We start from the raw sequence: 15969 nt of genomic DNA, 5'->3' as shown, positions 1-15969 counted from the left end.
ACAATGGAGCCATACATCCTGCTCCCACTTCATGCTCCTGACTGCTCTTGGCTAAATATGATGTCATTCTGCCAGCAGAAAGACCTCTTCAGTCACCCACAACCTGAGAAATCAGTGTGATGTGAGGCTCCTCTTATGTTAGCAGCAGACCTGCTCTGCCATCTCACAGAACCTTTTTTTTTAACATTTCCTTGACCCAGCACATCTTTCCAGACATGCTTTGGTTTTCTTTGAAGTGCCCTGGCCTGTGTTCAGGTTACAATTCACTGATGACGTGAAAGATGTCATAACGTCAATGAAATAGCCATAGGTGTGATGCCATGTAATGACTGGTATCACTAAGCCGATGCGTTGTGATTACAAAATATGAAAATACTTACATTTTCATGTCTATGGCTTCATTACATCACATTACATTACGTGCTTTTAGCAGATGTTCTTATCCAGAGTGACATCCAGCACAACAGAACAACAAGTGTATCCATCCAAGTTAAATGGGCAACAGTGTCAGACCAGGCTAGCAACACTCCCAGACCAGTGAGTGTAAGCATAACACCATTCCAGCCCTACCACAAGTTAACTTGTGCAATCTGAGGTGGCAAAAGCAGCCAAGTATACTCCAATACACCAGTCACTAGAACACAGAATACAAAATACATCACAATACTATACATAAAATAAATATCAAATACTACAGATAGTAGGTGTTAGGTGGTGGGGATTGAGGTGGAACTGAGATGCAGTCTGAAGAAGTGGTTCTTCAGTTTGCATCGGCTGCAGCTGTGTTGGCTTCCTGTGCTATTGTAAACTGCAATATATTGGGAGTTTTGGAATCAGTCGTTGAACTGGAATTATATTCTCCAGCAACTTTAGAGCAGAAACAGCGCAGCTAACTAAAAGTGGACTGATAGATGAGCAGATGAATTGTGTCATGTACTGTACATAATGATGTTAAGTGGTGTATATGTATGTAGCAATGTCATTATGCATATTAATATGCAATTTCATAGCTGCTTAAGCTCTCAATGTTAAACAAAACAATTTTATTAATCAAAAACAGATAAATATTTGATGCATTTTCAGACTTTGGAAGAACCTCTCAAATGTATTTAAATAAAGAAAAAATAATGGCATAAGGATAAGAATATAATGAATTGGTTTAGATGAAGCAAGGCTGACTACCATATGGAGATGTCAAAAACAAGCTCATCTTGATTAAATCTTAAGCAACATATGGAAGATTGTACTAAACAAGCACTGGGCCCCCTTGTTGTTGCATTTAATTGGACATTTTCACAGATTACTTCAGCAGCAGGAGGGTGCTGCTTGCTCTACTGTGAAAGGACTTTGTTGCCTGGACATGCCCCTGCAGAGCTTTGCTTATTTTGTTCCTTTGTGTGTTTTAGGGTTGTGGCAGAGAAAGGGCGCCATGGTAACTCCACTCACTGGCACTATTAACAAAGGGTGTTTCTGAGTCAATTTGATAATTAAACGTGCATGATGCAACACACACATGGATTGAGATGCTTCCCGTGTTACTTTTGATACAGCCCTTGCCCCAGACAAAGCATGCAACCTTTCCACAATAATTCAACATACAGCGTCTTACTCATGATGACCCAGACCCATCTCTTGTTTAAAGCAGACCTTGCCTGCATTACAAAAGATTATGACAGCAATACTGTGTGTATTGGAGTTTGGAAAAGACGTAGTTTAAGAGAAAGTCTACGCTCTTCTAATGTTGGTAACACAATATTATTGCGAGCAAAAGAGCATACACGAAATTCCCCCAAATCAATTTACACCTGGAAATCTAGCGAGGGGGATTGGGGCCGACAATCTGACAAGCAAATAGGCTCTATTTTCCATCATAATCCACATTCAATTTTCATCCTTTTTATTTATTTATCTACCTGCCATTTTTAGAAAAAAAAGTCATCGGGTTGTTCTCAGTTGATTTCAGCGTTCGACCTTGCAAAGAGAATCAAATTCAAGATGAATTTACAATAAAGGTAATGAGGCTAAATCATGCCCTATATGACCCAAAACGTCAGACTTAATGTTTCACACCAATCACACTATGAAGCCAGTCTGTGAAAGGTACTAAAGACATCAGAGAGTCCGTACTTGTCCAGAAGTGCTCACTTAGTTTTCTCTTGTCTAGTCCGTGAAAACAGAGATTTAACTGAGTTGTAATTTTGTGCTGCTACTGTAGAAAAAGTTGACGTAAAGGAAATCAATCATGCAGCCTTGTCAGAATGTGTTACCTTTCCAATGATTATGAGAAGATTATGAAAAACATCTAATATTACTGATGCACAGCACAGACATCCACACAAACATACATCAATCTGTTATGGCAAAATGAAAAATTGAAAGGTATACCTTGTGGCCAACTGTTTGGCTTTGTGTTTACTTTATGGACGAAACATTTTGGTGACTACATAGTTTCAAACAGAACATATAGACAACTTATAATAATCAGCAATCAAACATCTGTGTCATCAACTAATCAATTCCCCATCCCTCAACGATCAATCAGGCAAACACCATTGTCCAGGAAAGGTATACGTAAGTACCCTGTGTGAGCTTGAGCAGGGCAGATTGTTACTACACTGAGATTTCTCAACCCAATTCAAAATGAAGCTGGGAGACCACACAGAACTCATGATTCTTTTATACTGAATGGTGATACAGTTCCAGTCATGTTGTAAACCCTTCACTCTTTTATCAATGCCATGGAAGACAGGCTAGCCATGAGGCATGTTAGATGCCACAGGTGGCATGGTAGAGCGAAGATCTATTAGCACAGATCATCATGGTCTACCTGCGCATGACAAAGCCCAAACGCAGGAACAAGCTCCATCTCCGACAACAGGTGGTTGCCAACATTGCCGCATGCTTGTGGAAGATCTCCAAAGCCATTTGTTGTGTCGCTTTCATTAGCTGTTGTTGTGAGGGTAACAGCCACGCTTTCCTTCCTTGCCACAGATTCATTTAAATACACCTTGGGGTCGCTTATGGTCATGCCTTGAACAATGCTAATTGGTTTCAAGCATAAGTCACGTGATTTGACCTACTGGCAGGTTTTGCCAAAACTGGTGAACATGTAAAGGATGGCTCTTGTGAACGGGGGTTCATCTCATTATGACCACTGTACACTAGTACAAAGCAGAATATAGAGATAGAACAAAGCTTTATTAAAGCTTGTTGTAAATAATTTACACATTATATGGTTTTTCCAGGACTGCAAATGTAACAATTATGTATTATCATTACTTTTGTAGCATCAGTCTGTTTAAGTTTCCCTTCAATTAATCCTTTTTACCCCATGTCACATGTTGGAGAGCTTTGTGGAGCTTTGAAGACCTGCAGCAGCCCAGAGAGCTCAGTTTGAACTGAATACAAATAGCAACGCCACCCTCTAACACTGCACAACACAGATCTCACAATTCAATGTTTACAGTATTACAAGAAACACATATTTTTCCCCATGTGACTAACAGATACAAAAATATTTGATATCAAGCAACAATGCTTTCATATGAACTGAGATGCAAGCTTCTCACTTCTGTGTTAAATGTGCATTTTACACAAAAGACATCAGTTACAAAGATTGTATTGGGAGTTTTTCAGCAGACGCATTGTTCCAAACATCATCCATGACTGGCACCATCAATACAACTGTTTTCAACAGACATCCAGAGCTAGTTGTGTGAAATTACAAGTACAATTTAATACTTTATTCATCATGGTTTCATATGTTATCATTGCAGAAGGTTTGGAAAGATGCATGTGTTTTTTTTTTTTTTTTTTTTTTCTTTCTTTCGTTATTGTGTCACGTTTTCCAAATGCATCTGCAGTGCTGACCTATGCTGGCAGGCCATAAACTAGAGAGAAAAGGAACAAAACAAACTACATAAAACAGAGTGTCTGGTCTATATGCATTTCTCTGTCCTTTGTTGTTGTTTTTCTCTCCAAACAGTGATGACTTTAATCTTCCCTGATCCCGCACAACTGCCTCGGCCCTCTTCTTTTCATTTTGCAAAGTGTTACTCATAGCAACCACCACCCAAAAAAAAAAAAAAACTCATCACACTGAACACAGAAATGGTGGTAAACTGAAGGCAGGGGACATGAGGGCTGTGATGGATTCAGAGTCAGAGAGAGCTCTGCTGACAGAACTCAAATGACTGAGGCCATTTGGACATGCCGCATCGAACAGGTGACATTCAAAGAACAGATGCGCCTTTGTGTGGATTATACACTGTGCAGTGAGCTTTTCTTTTTGCTAAAGAGAGACACCATGCCCTTCAAATAAATAAACAATTTTCTAAACCAAAATGTTTTTTCCATTGTTGGAATTTCACAGATTTCACAGACCCACCTCCCACTCCCCCACCCTTCTCTCTCTCTCACACACACACACACACACACACACACACACACACACACAAAAAAAAAACATAAAGCACTAAGATCTACACACTTTGAACGGCACAGTACCTCACGGTTGTCCATAGTTTTCTTCCAGCATTACAAATACTTGGCTGAAAACACTTCAAATATCATCTTCTATCATATGGGTTATTTCCACTTTACATTAATTGGAATTCAAGATGAACTTTTAAATTGACTGAACATCCTTCAACCAATATTTTATGAAGGTTTTAATTCTGTAAAATATTAGGAAGCATAGCAGTTTCAGTGTGTCAATGTTTCGTTGGTATGTTGTGCTGCTACTGTTCTTCAGATTCTTGCCTGTTTATCTGAGCTGTAGGTGCTGGTGCCCTGAGCAGACATGGCATGAATATTCAGCTGAAATAATACAGTTAAAAGCTTATCTAGTTTAATATTACACATGCATAAGATAAATGTTAATATGTTCTTGTGTAAAATGTCAAGACTCCTAATGGTAAACATTTCAAAATGTTCTGTTGTCAATATCTTTTCAACATATTCTGTAAATGTATCCCATAAAAACTGGAACAATCTTGTGTTAGATAAAAATGGCAGTCAAATAAGGTTCTTTTTATAACGTCAAAACAAAACTGCACATCCTTCCCTTGTGTGACCTTAAAAGACCCACAGTAGAATGTCAGAGAAGCATGAGCTCTTCTGTTGCTATTCCACTGCAATTACTCTATTAATGATTCCACTGCAATGTGCACTCATTATGTGAAATCAAGAATAATGCTATTTGTTCAGCATTCATCAATGGGAATGGGTTCATATTTAAATGGATATCAGGGGGCGCATTAAGATTTGAGAGTGCATAATTCCATAATAAGACAACTGAGACAAAATAAGACAACTCATCTGTGTTCAGTTTGGGGGAAAACAATGAAACACAGGAGCATACTGTATGTTCATGTGTGAGGTTTGTGTTATATAAGAGCACAAACCTCACCTCCCTCCCAACTCAACTCTATAGTTCTATATATCACATACATGCATTTGTGGCCAAGCTGGTAATGTATGAACTACGGGAGCCTCCAACTGGGATTCATTGGGAGGGCATGTCTAGAGAGAGAAACTGATGTGTGAAATGAAGCACTTAGTCTGTGTGAATTATTGGTTTCCTCCCGCTGTTTGACATACTGAACACGCTCTATTTGTTTTGCACATTTGTGTATTGTCTTGCCTCTCCCTGCACTCCAGAAGGATGTGCAATGAGTAAGACTGACTTAAGGGCATGTCAGGACAAATGCACTACCGGATATCATATAAAATCCTAATTAAAATGAAATGTAATGCCATGACCTTTATGATAAGGGCACAAATGAAAAATGATTAATTAATATAGTGACTCATTTTAAATGCTCTTCAAGAGCTGAAAAAAAGAGTTTGACTGCATTTTCCAGAAGAGTAATATTCCACTCCCTCGTCTAACTGTGGATCTACATTAGTGGTCTTTATGGATGAAAACATTTGTTTTTTATTTAAAATGTTCACAGACCTGGGCTCCTGCGTAACACAGTGGTCAAGGCTTTCGCTATGAATGCAAGCTGAGCTCTATGGACCGGGTTGGACCCTGACCATGTCATCAACTAATGATGACCAGGATCGCACAGCGGCACAGGGTGTGTAGTTTGGCCAGGGTCTGTCGATCTCACCACACACCAGCAACTCTGGGTGGTCAATCAGATATTTGTACATAACTTACAACAGGAGATGGAGGTGAGTGATCTTCTGAAAGGAGAGTACATTCACAGCAAGACAATAGCTGTCTAACAGGTGGTGACAAAGGAAATGAACTTTTCCCACAAGCCCACAAAATTACATACCCTTCAACATGAGTGATACTGTCACTTACACTTGGCTTACCTAAAAAGTATGAACAATATTTTCCTCTTAAATAGGTATACTGGCATATAAAAGTTGCTTTCACAGAAAAATAAATCAAAATCAAAATGTAGTAAGCTGTCTAAACTAGCAGGACTATTTCACTACAAAAATAAAATGAAATTAAAAACTAATAAAAGTAAACAGAACTGCATTTCAGCACTGATATAAATCTAAAATGTCTTTTCCATGTATTGACTACATGCATGGGAAGAAAGAAGAACTAGAAAAGTCTCTTGATGAACACAAGTTGACCAATACTTGTGTTGTTGATTACATAGAATGAGTCCACTTGAGAAAGTGTACTACTATATTTCAAGCCTCTCAACTACATCAGACCTAATGCCTGTACTTTCTTCTATGGCCTATTTGTCCTACTTAAATGTAAGTGGAAAAATATATAACTATGAGGCTGGGTGATAAAAATATGTTTGCTCCTCACAGTTTTCCTCAAGAAGTTGTCCATCCTTATCAGCCAAAGAGTCATTACAGTGTTCTTTTTACTTTTATCTCTCTCATGGACAGTAACTACCACTTGCACACTAAAGCTGTTTAATATTCAAACTAGCTCTGGGAAAGTTATTCAGATAAGGAGACTCAGCTAAGATACAACACGTCCAGTAGAAAATCACAGAGGAAAAAAAAAAAAGGCAGAGCTTCGCAGCGCCTGCTCCTGAGTTCTCTTGGAAACCGTACTGGAAATTGGCAGAACCTCTCTCCTCGCATGCTTCCTGATGATTGTCTTAATCTGAGTAGCAGATCGGATGGAACAGCCTGCCAAGCCCCATGCTGAGGGCAAGGGAAAAAAAAATAACAACTAGCAGGACTTTGTAAGAAGAAGCACAAAACAGAGCACTGAGCAAAACGCAATAGACTCTCCGCACCAGCTCATTAGAGAAGCAATACATTTTGGAAAAAGTGTAAATGAATTGCATTAACACTCAAGGGTCTGGATGCTGAGTTAGCCCTGTTTAGTCATGCAGCAACTCCCGAACATGGAACCAGTTCTAAATATGAGTTCCTAACCTGGATTAAACCTCAGGGTCTTCATTAAAAAATATATTCTTCATTAAAAATGCCTTAAAATGCATTAAAATCTATTCCGGCTGCTCTAATCTTCACATGCCTTCTCTCGTCCTTATATATATATATATATATATATATATATATATATGTCTGCTATGCTCACATCTCTTCCAGTTTGTGGTCCCTCCCTTTATCTACTCTGCCAGTGACCTCATTTGAATGTAATGCTATTCATATTATCTTCCCCATGTACTTGTTATCTCTGGTCCTACAAGTCTGCTAGCTAGGTAACTCTCTTGAAGAGCTATTCCCACCAGGATGACATGCTATGTCTTTTCAACTTGAAAAGTAAGCAGTTAACTGGACCCAATATATATTTGTTTTATTTTGTCTATCCTTTGACTGTTTACCACATCCTCTTGGTGCATCATCTCTGTCCTCCCCTTTGTGGACCCCTTTTATAAGTTTATCTACTTATTGAGTTGCTTCTACTCTGATATTTATCCTCTTATCAGCTTATAATAGTCTGTCAATTCTCTGCCTGCTCTCTGGAAACCCTGGGAAAACCCTGTAGCTAGAAAGAGCCTGGGCTCAGCAGAGAAGAGATGGAAGAACACCAAACTCCTGATCAGCAGTTACTCCATAATTCTCCTCAACTTCTCCCTCATCAGCTGTAAATAAGGGCTGTGCCTCCAATTCAATAGTGTATTTATGTCATTTAGTGGTAAAAGGAAGACACTGAAATTACCTAGCCTAATCAGTTCACCAAATCTGTAAGTTAGCCAACACATGAGTGAGGGACATATCTGTTTGTAGACCTGCTTGGCTACAGCCACACCAACCATCATCTACTCCACCACAAAACACCACCTGGATTGATCCCTGAACAGCTAAGAATCTCAGAGAACAGTCAGTCTTTAATTACAGACCCTTTCTCCAGTCTCTATCTACTGACCATCTCCATCCTTATGTTCTATTGTCCTGTTAGTCACTCTGGATAAGAGCATCTACTAAATGCATGTAATGTAATGACCACTACTCTGTCATCCACGCATGCAAACCCATCACATGTCAGTGACATCCGACTCCAGTAAATCCAGGCTATGACCCATTTTGACTTTTATCGCTTGTGTACTAAATTTGTCATCTCTGATTGTTTCTCTTCATCCTTCAGCACTGAACAGGACTATGTCATTCCTCATATTCATACTAATATTAAAAAGAGTACTTAAGGAATTTGTCCAGGTAAAGTTTAGGGCAAGTGTAAGAATGAGTCACAAAGTAACTCAATTTTCCATCTAGATCTCAAGAAAAAAAAATGTGAGCATTGGTGAGACCTACTAACCACTTCAGAGTATCCTCAAAGAGTTGAAAGTTTGTAGAGATATTCTGCCGCAGGTCATGAACAACCACATCAAGCTCACAGTGTTCTTCCACAAGACAATGTATGTGTGGTCACCAGTGGAACTTAATAAGAAGACACCAATTAGATTGGGCATGAATTTGTTACAAACTGAATTAGAGTCAATCACATCACCAATGCAGATAAATGGCAATTAAAATGCAAATTAAAAGTGGACCAATGGCTTCGAATGGCATTATTTCTTTTTGCTACTGATTTAAACCTAAAAGGCTGAAATTGATATTGTGGCCAATTCTAACACTTACTGCAACATTTATTCTTATTCTTAACATGTGACTGACTCCATCTAATTGCCCTCTGTGTGGTCCATCTCATGTCAACCTCCATCCACACTTCTTGTCCCTAGATTGTAATAAAAACTGACAGTGAACAAACCATCAGAAAGAATTTCATTTTAAATGATGAATGTAATACAATATGCCACAGTGAATCATGTGGTGCAAAGCAAGGTCCATTAACCATCCACGCAGGGCCACAGTACTCATTTTACACTTTGGCCTCTGTGATGGAGCTAAGATTTTTTATTAAAAATACAGCAACTTAAAAAAATATATTAAATTCAATGTAATAACTTGGAGATGAATTTCAAGCAGTGAAATTTCTTTGTTGGGTTTCATCTCTTCTTCTTGCTTTTTTCTGTTTATACTTGTCATGGTAAACTTCACTGTGCATTCAGTTGTTTTTCATCCCTTAATCTTTAGGTGAACACCATGTGGCATTGTTCCTCATGTCCAAAACTGTCTTTACTGACATTAGCAGCCACCGCAACCTATTTCTCATTCCACCATCACCCAGCCGTCTTCAGGCACGGACGGAGCGGCACTCCAAATAGGAATTGACACACTTGATTGGATTGGCTCCAGACTGCAGCGGGAGATCTGCGCTCAATAAACCCAACGCTCCACAGAGATCCAACATTATGCTGTTTTTTAAGCAGGGAAATCACAGGAGGGAGGCGTCAGTGCTGGCAAGCTATAAGCTAATAAGTTAGTTTTAGAAACTCTAACTAATCCTGACCACACTGTTTTTTGACAGATGTGTCATATGGCAAAGCCTCTGTATTTCATTTAAACCTCCCAAAGGATGGCAGAAAGCATTGTGTTCTGTTCGGTAATTGGTTTTAGTCAACCAGGCTGGTGTCAGATTTTGTATCTGTGGAGAAACCATTCCAATTATTTTGGAAAGAGTGTATTAGGGAAATATAATACAGAAATGTGGCATGTAAAGCCGATAAGGGTCAAAGCAGTGAGCACTCACCACATCATTCACAAGCCTAAATTCAAATATTTGTGGTGCCATTTATGAAGCATGTTTTTTCTGGGCGTGTTAAATTAAGGTGTGCTGTTGAAAGGTAAATAGCAGGGTAAGGTTTTGTGCATGAAGGGTTTTTAGCTATTCAGTATACTGTTGAAAAAGGCTGCACACATGATGGTTTAATGATATGTCTGTTTATAATTCAATCGGTATGAACAGTAGTTGTTAAAAATGAGAAATAAGCAGTAGATTAACCTCTTACCATTTCCCTCGCTGACAAAAATTAGTTTGACAGTTAATTAACAAAAAAGGTTGTAGAAGTAACAAATTGAATTTAATTAAATGAAGTTCAATATTCAGAGTGACATGTTTTTTTTTCCCCCAAACATAGAAATGCTCATTCTGAGTACATTAACAATGCTGCGGTTCTGAATATACTCATTCACTGATGAAGTGTCACACTGTTCCTACATGGCCAGATGCCTTCAAGTGGGACTTCAAATGAAAAAGTCCCTCATTTTGACCATTCCAATCCTAGAGACCTGAACTGACCAAGCACAAAAAATGCCCTTTTCTGTCCAGAATTCCTTCCAGTCTGTCAAACATCTAACCTGTCATCTTGCCAATTTGCCAACATTTACATTTACATTTATTCATTTGGCAGACGCTTTTATCCAAAGCGACTTACATAGGTTACAGTTCTTTACAATGTTATCCATTTATACAGCTGGATATTTACTGAGGCAACTGTGGGTTAAGTACCTTGCCCAAGGGTACAGCAGCAGTGTCCCAGTGGCCAACGAGCCCTTCATGCAGAAAGTAAAAACTTACACATGTGATGTAGTCTTAATTAAAGACTGGGGAGAGTAAACACAGCCCAAGCAGTGGGGAGAGCAGGAGCCTGTAAGTAATGCAGAGTGCTGGCCTGGGCTAATGGAGAACACTCTCAGTCGCTGATGAACCACAGTTTGCCTGGCAGGTAGAGGCTTCCATTACCCGTCTTGCCTACACTGTGAAAACAGTGACCCATGCAATGGTGCTGCACTGAGGCAAAGCGCCGACTATGGGCCATCGATGACGGACAGCACCATTTACTCAACGTCCACGGAAACCAAGTCTGTGGGGGACATGGCAATAATGGACATTCTCTGGAGGGCAGTGAATGCTGACAAATATCTGCAATGGTAACGCTGCCTCCTCAACTGGATGATTAACCAAAGCTAAACTTTCCATTGTACACAGAGGAACCTCAGCAAAAAAAAAAGATGCCCTTCAGAAACATTTACAACCCACACTTATCTCTCCCCATATCGACTCAATGAGCCCTTGAGGGATTGAGGAAAAGTGTCAACAAATAGATCTCAAAGAAAGCACTCAGAAAGAAAGCAATCTGGTGCAGAACAATACGTTGACAGGAACAGCACAATTTAGCTTTTGGAGGAGAAGCCAGTAAGGATACAGCATAATAGCCTCACTGCACTAATATTTTACTACTTATTTTTGACAGAATGGCAACACTTAAATGTTGAGGCTTCACAAGAACTTCCACCATGATAGGGCGAGTTGTGTATGCAGCTGTTTTAAAACACAGACCTCTTGCATTCACCCTAAACTCGAAACAAATCCTGTGAAACAAATCCTGTCTTTCTTTGCTGTGCGCACCTAGCCAAAGAACAGTAACGCTGTTGAGTTAATCTCTCGCCCCATTTCTTGGAAACAAATCAAATATTGACTGGACCAGTTATGAGTTACATATTGGACAGAGGCAAAGAAAATGCTTTGTCCATTGCAAAAGATAACCATATCAGTCAAAGCATCACATCACTGATTCAGATATACATCAGTGACAAATCAAACATTTACTGTCATGCGCCGGCACATTTAAACTATCAAGTCAATATGCCAGGTAGTAACCAATAATCAAGACTGAGTCCAGGAGGACTGCTGATGGGAAACATGCAAAAGCATATATCCTCTTAATCAAATTTGAATCACAGTATGAGGTAGGCCTTTGTTGATAAAGAGATCCCTACATGTTTGAAAAGAAAAGGAAAGAAATTAATAGGAAATTGAAGTTATAAGATACCTATATACTTCTTCGCAATAAGGTGGTGGACAACATGCAGTGCATGGGGAAAAAAAAACAGCAAGGAGGCTGTGTGACCTTGCCCTTTGACCATGTGACCAGAAAGTTCTTCGATATCGATTCATAGCTGGCTGGCTAAATGCTGATGGACAAAGGGAATGAAGAATGAAAGGACAGCAGGATATAATTATTTTAGCGGGCTATGAATATGGTTTTTGATTTGGTTTGCTGCCAGCAAGCAATTAGAGACAACATTCATTCATCGACAAACTAACAACCTACCTCTACACCATTATTAGTTTATTAAACTTGTTTACTGGAGTAATGGAGTGACCTCAACAAAATGTTATGAAAAAAACATTTTAACATCCCTACATTAGATATAGCACCAACCATTATATCCTCTTCCTTATTCATAACAAACCAATTCTAAAACATTCAAATGTCTATCTGTTGGACCCTTAATGTTTCAAGTAGTATGGGATTGTCATTAAGCAAGATTTGCATTGTGTTTCATGAATTCTCAAACGCTGACTGTCATATTCATTTTATAACTCATTTTAATGGAACTGCTGTTCACCCAAATGATGTCTTTAGCAATAAGAGAGAGAAAAGTTTCTGAGAGAGATATTTCAGGTGCGAAGTGTGGCGTGTTGAGAAACAACTCTAATTACTGCTGGGCCCCTCTTTCATCACCACTTGACAGCTAGGCACATTAGTAAGCAATAGCATTGACAAGTACTATTTTCAGTCCAGGAAGCAACATGTCAGCACTGATGACACCCCCAAAATAAGCAGGTTGCCTTGAGCTCGAATAACATAAATACATAAAAGAAATTGATTCCTTGCGTAGAGGACTAATGCAAATTACTAAGCCACTGACGAACATTTGTACAAAATTACGTCTTGGTATGCCAGTTCTTGTGTGCACCTTCAGTTCCCTTTTTCAGAGAATGGAGCAATACAATTCAGAGGCAAAAGAGTTGTCAGCTGCAGACTCAGATACAAAGAGAGGGGACTGATGTGAAATGTGCCGGTCAAATCGCCGAGGCCAAAAACAGCCCACAGCAACGCTAGTGATGTTGCACCCAACTGTAATTTACACACATTTGAAAATGATGAGGGTGAGGGAAGTTAGGACATGATACCAAGAATACCTAAAATGTATTCATGGAACCATCTCTGTAAAGTGCAGGTGATGTAGCACGGGCACCACAGTACAATGAAACACACCTTACTGTCAGTTTTTCCCAGGCAACATCTTCACAGGTTAAATTCTTTGCCCTGGAACTCTTTTCTTAGTTGTGCTATACCATCTAGTGGTATATGCTGGTAAAGCAATAACAAAATCAAACATGATTTTGCACGAAGTATCCTATTGATACAGCAATCAGTAAGAAGAAAATCCTGCGGAACACAATAGAGCATTCTTTTTTCCAAGCCGTTTAAATGCTGTTGGAAGTCAGATGAATAATATTACTGGAGAAGATTCACAATAAGTGTTGTGTTACATGTCCTTTGTGTTCCTCATAATGCGCCTACCACAAAATGTGTATAAATTTACACACAAGAAATACGTTGCAATTGCTCTGATAAATTATGGTAAAATAATGCCATTGTTTATATCTATTTTACCTCATAGCAATCAGCCCTCCACAAGACTATAGATTCTGTGACAATATCCATGATGAAAGATATACATATAAAAGCTATTTAAAAATACTGAATCCAATATTATGCAATTGGATTAAGGAATAATTAGGATGTGTGGAAATGTTTTATTTAATACTTGAGTCATTTAAATAACCCTTTCAGACATTTAATATTGTATCTAAATAGAAATATATTTCTTTTCACTAATATTGATGTTAACTACTACTGATGTTAAGCTGGTCACATATGTATTTTTTGGATGTGTTGCTTCTGTTATGAATAAACATACTTTTAAATTTTAAGTTAAGGTCCAAAAGGCCATATTTGCAGAATGACTCTCCTACTATCCTGGGGTAATTATATAGCAGGCAACAGATGGCAAAATGATATTCTGATTAATTATTCAATCGCACAACTCCAGCTTCGTCCTCACTCAGTATCCGAGTTTCAGGGGATTTGTGAGAGAGGAGACCAAATGACATTGCGGCTCATGCATTACTGAGTCAAGGACACTCAAAGTCAGGTCAGCGTTTAACATTACAGGGAGCTCAACCATGCGTAGGGAGAAATTCATTAAGGAGTGGATCTAACCAACCATTAACATTCAAACAAACGGTTATGGCACTGTTTTATAATGATGCTGATCGTGTCAAAATCTGCTTGCGCAGATTGGACAGCATGCTATTGTGTCTTTGAGCAGGGCGATCAAGCCAAGCTGCTCCCCAGCATTCAGCTGTGGAAATGGGTAAGACGTCCTGTACGTAATTTGAAAAAGCATACCCTGGATAAGAGCAAGATAAAGAGCAAAATCTGCTTTGGCAAAATAAAAAAGGGACAATCTGATGCGCAGCCATACCACATCAATCATTCCTGGATAACATTACGCAGTGTTCTGCATCACACTGAAGTATGAAGGCAAGGCATACCTGTAGGATAAAAAAGGTTTACAAAAACAGGTCTGGCACACTTTCAGCGCGACAGCTCACGGCCATCAGTCAGAACAGAGGGAGAATGTCTGCCCGGTGAATGAGTCAGAGGTACTAGAGCAATTCTTGGCTGTGCATGCTTTTGAAAGAAACATGATAAAGCTTTCTACTGTCGGTCTAAGATCACACTGGGTGCTGAATCATGGAGCTTTTAAGAATAAGACACTTGAGTGTGCCTGAATCCCAGCAGGCCGAGCGATTTCTTCCTTTTCCAGTTGTCGTCACATAAAGGCCTGAAGTTAAATTCTCTCGGGTGTTAAATTGGAGCGCACGCAGCGAGTGGCTGTTGTCACCAAAGTGGCCAGCAGGGGGAGTGCTGTACAGACAAAATGACTGTGTGAACCACAAGCTGCAAGACAAAAACTTGAGCCCTTCTCCTCCTTTAACACCAGACAGCCACAGATGTGCTCACCCATGCCCCACACCATTCTCTATCTATCAAATCCCCGCTGCCTCTTGCTTTTGTAACTGTCTGTTCGCTCTGAGGCAGGAGTCAGGGAGAGTACTCTCTCAAGGCAGACAAATGGAAGAAAAAGGGACTGTAAGACCGTGTAACAGCATTGCGGTGAGATTTTACAGTGAAATCCACTTTGTGAGATTGCGTGCCACTGAACAGACGGCTCTGTCTAGGCCAAGGCTGCGGCAACTTCCTGCTACCGATGCATGCTATGCTGTGTTGGGGGGGAGAGAAAACATTCTGTCCACTCGGGACAGCCAAGCAGCTGCTGTGCAACTTCGATGTTGCCAAGCTGGGCAATTTCGCCCTGGCAGCAACAACTCGTTAAGTCAATACCAATTTCGGGAGCGGTCCCACTCCAAAGTTTACTCTCCAAACATCATCTGTGATCCTGAGCACAGTAACGCCCGAGTCTGATGAAGAATACAGTAATAGCATTCCACAGTGAGAGTCATTTAATGCGGTTCATTTTCAGTTTACCTCAGGAAGCCATTCCACTCAAAATCACAGCACAAACTGCTTTTCAACCTACATGAAAACAGACAGCAAAATGGAACAAAAATATGTGTGTATTTTTTTTCACAGTATCAAAGCGCAACTTGAACTCTGGACATCAAACTCAAAATTGCCTTACAACCTCTATATTGCCATGTAACCTCTATATTGCCACATTTTCAGATACGCAGTAAGAGGCCATCTGGTAGACAATTGTCTCAACCACAGCACCCCCTCAACACAC

The 15969-nt window shown here is 39.6% G+C and overlaps 1 protein-coding gene across 1 annotated transcript in view; it reads right to left on the bottom strand.

Moving 5' to 3' along the window:
* asic2 (acid-sensing (proton-gated) ion channel 2) overlaps positions 1-15969 on the bottom strand; it is a 222208-nt gene that overhangs the window by 127927 nt on the left and 78312 nt on the right. The window lies entirely within an intron of this gene.

The sequence above is a fragment of the Megalops cyprinoides genome, chromosome 19 (assembly GCF_013368585.1).
Source record: "Megalops cyprinoides isolate fMegCyp1 chromosome 19, fMegCyp1.pri, whole genome shotgun sequence".
In the NCBI taxonomy this organism is placed as follows: domain Eukaryota; kingdom Metazoa; phylum Chordata; class Actinopteri; order Elopiformes; family Megalopidae; genus Megalops; species Megalops cyprinoides.
This window is presented reverse-complemented; position numbering and strand designations above follow the sequence as displayed.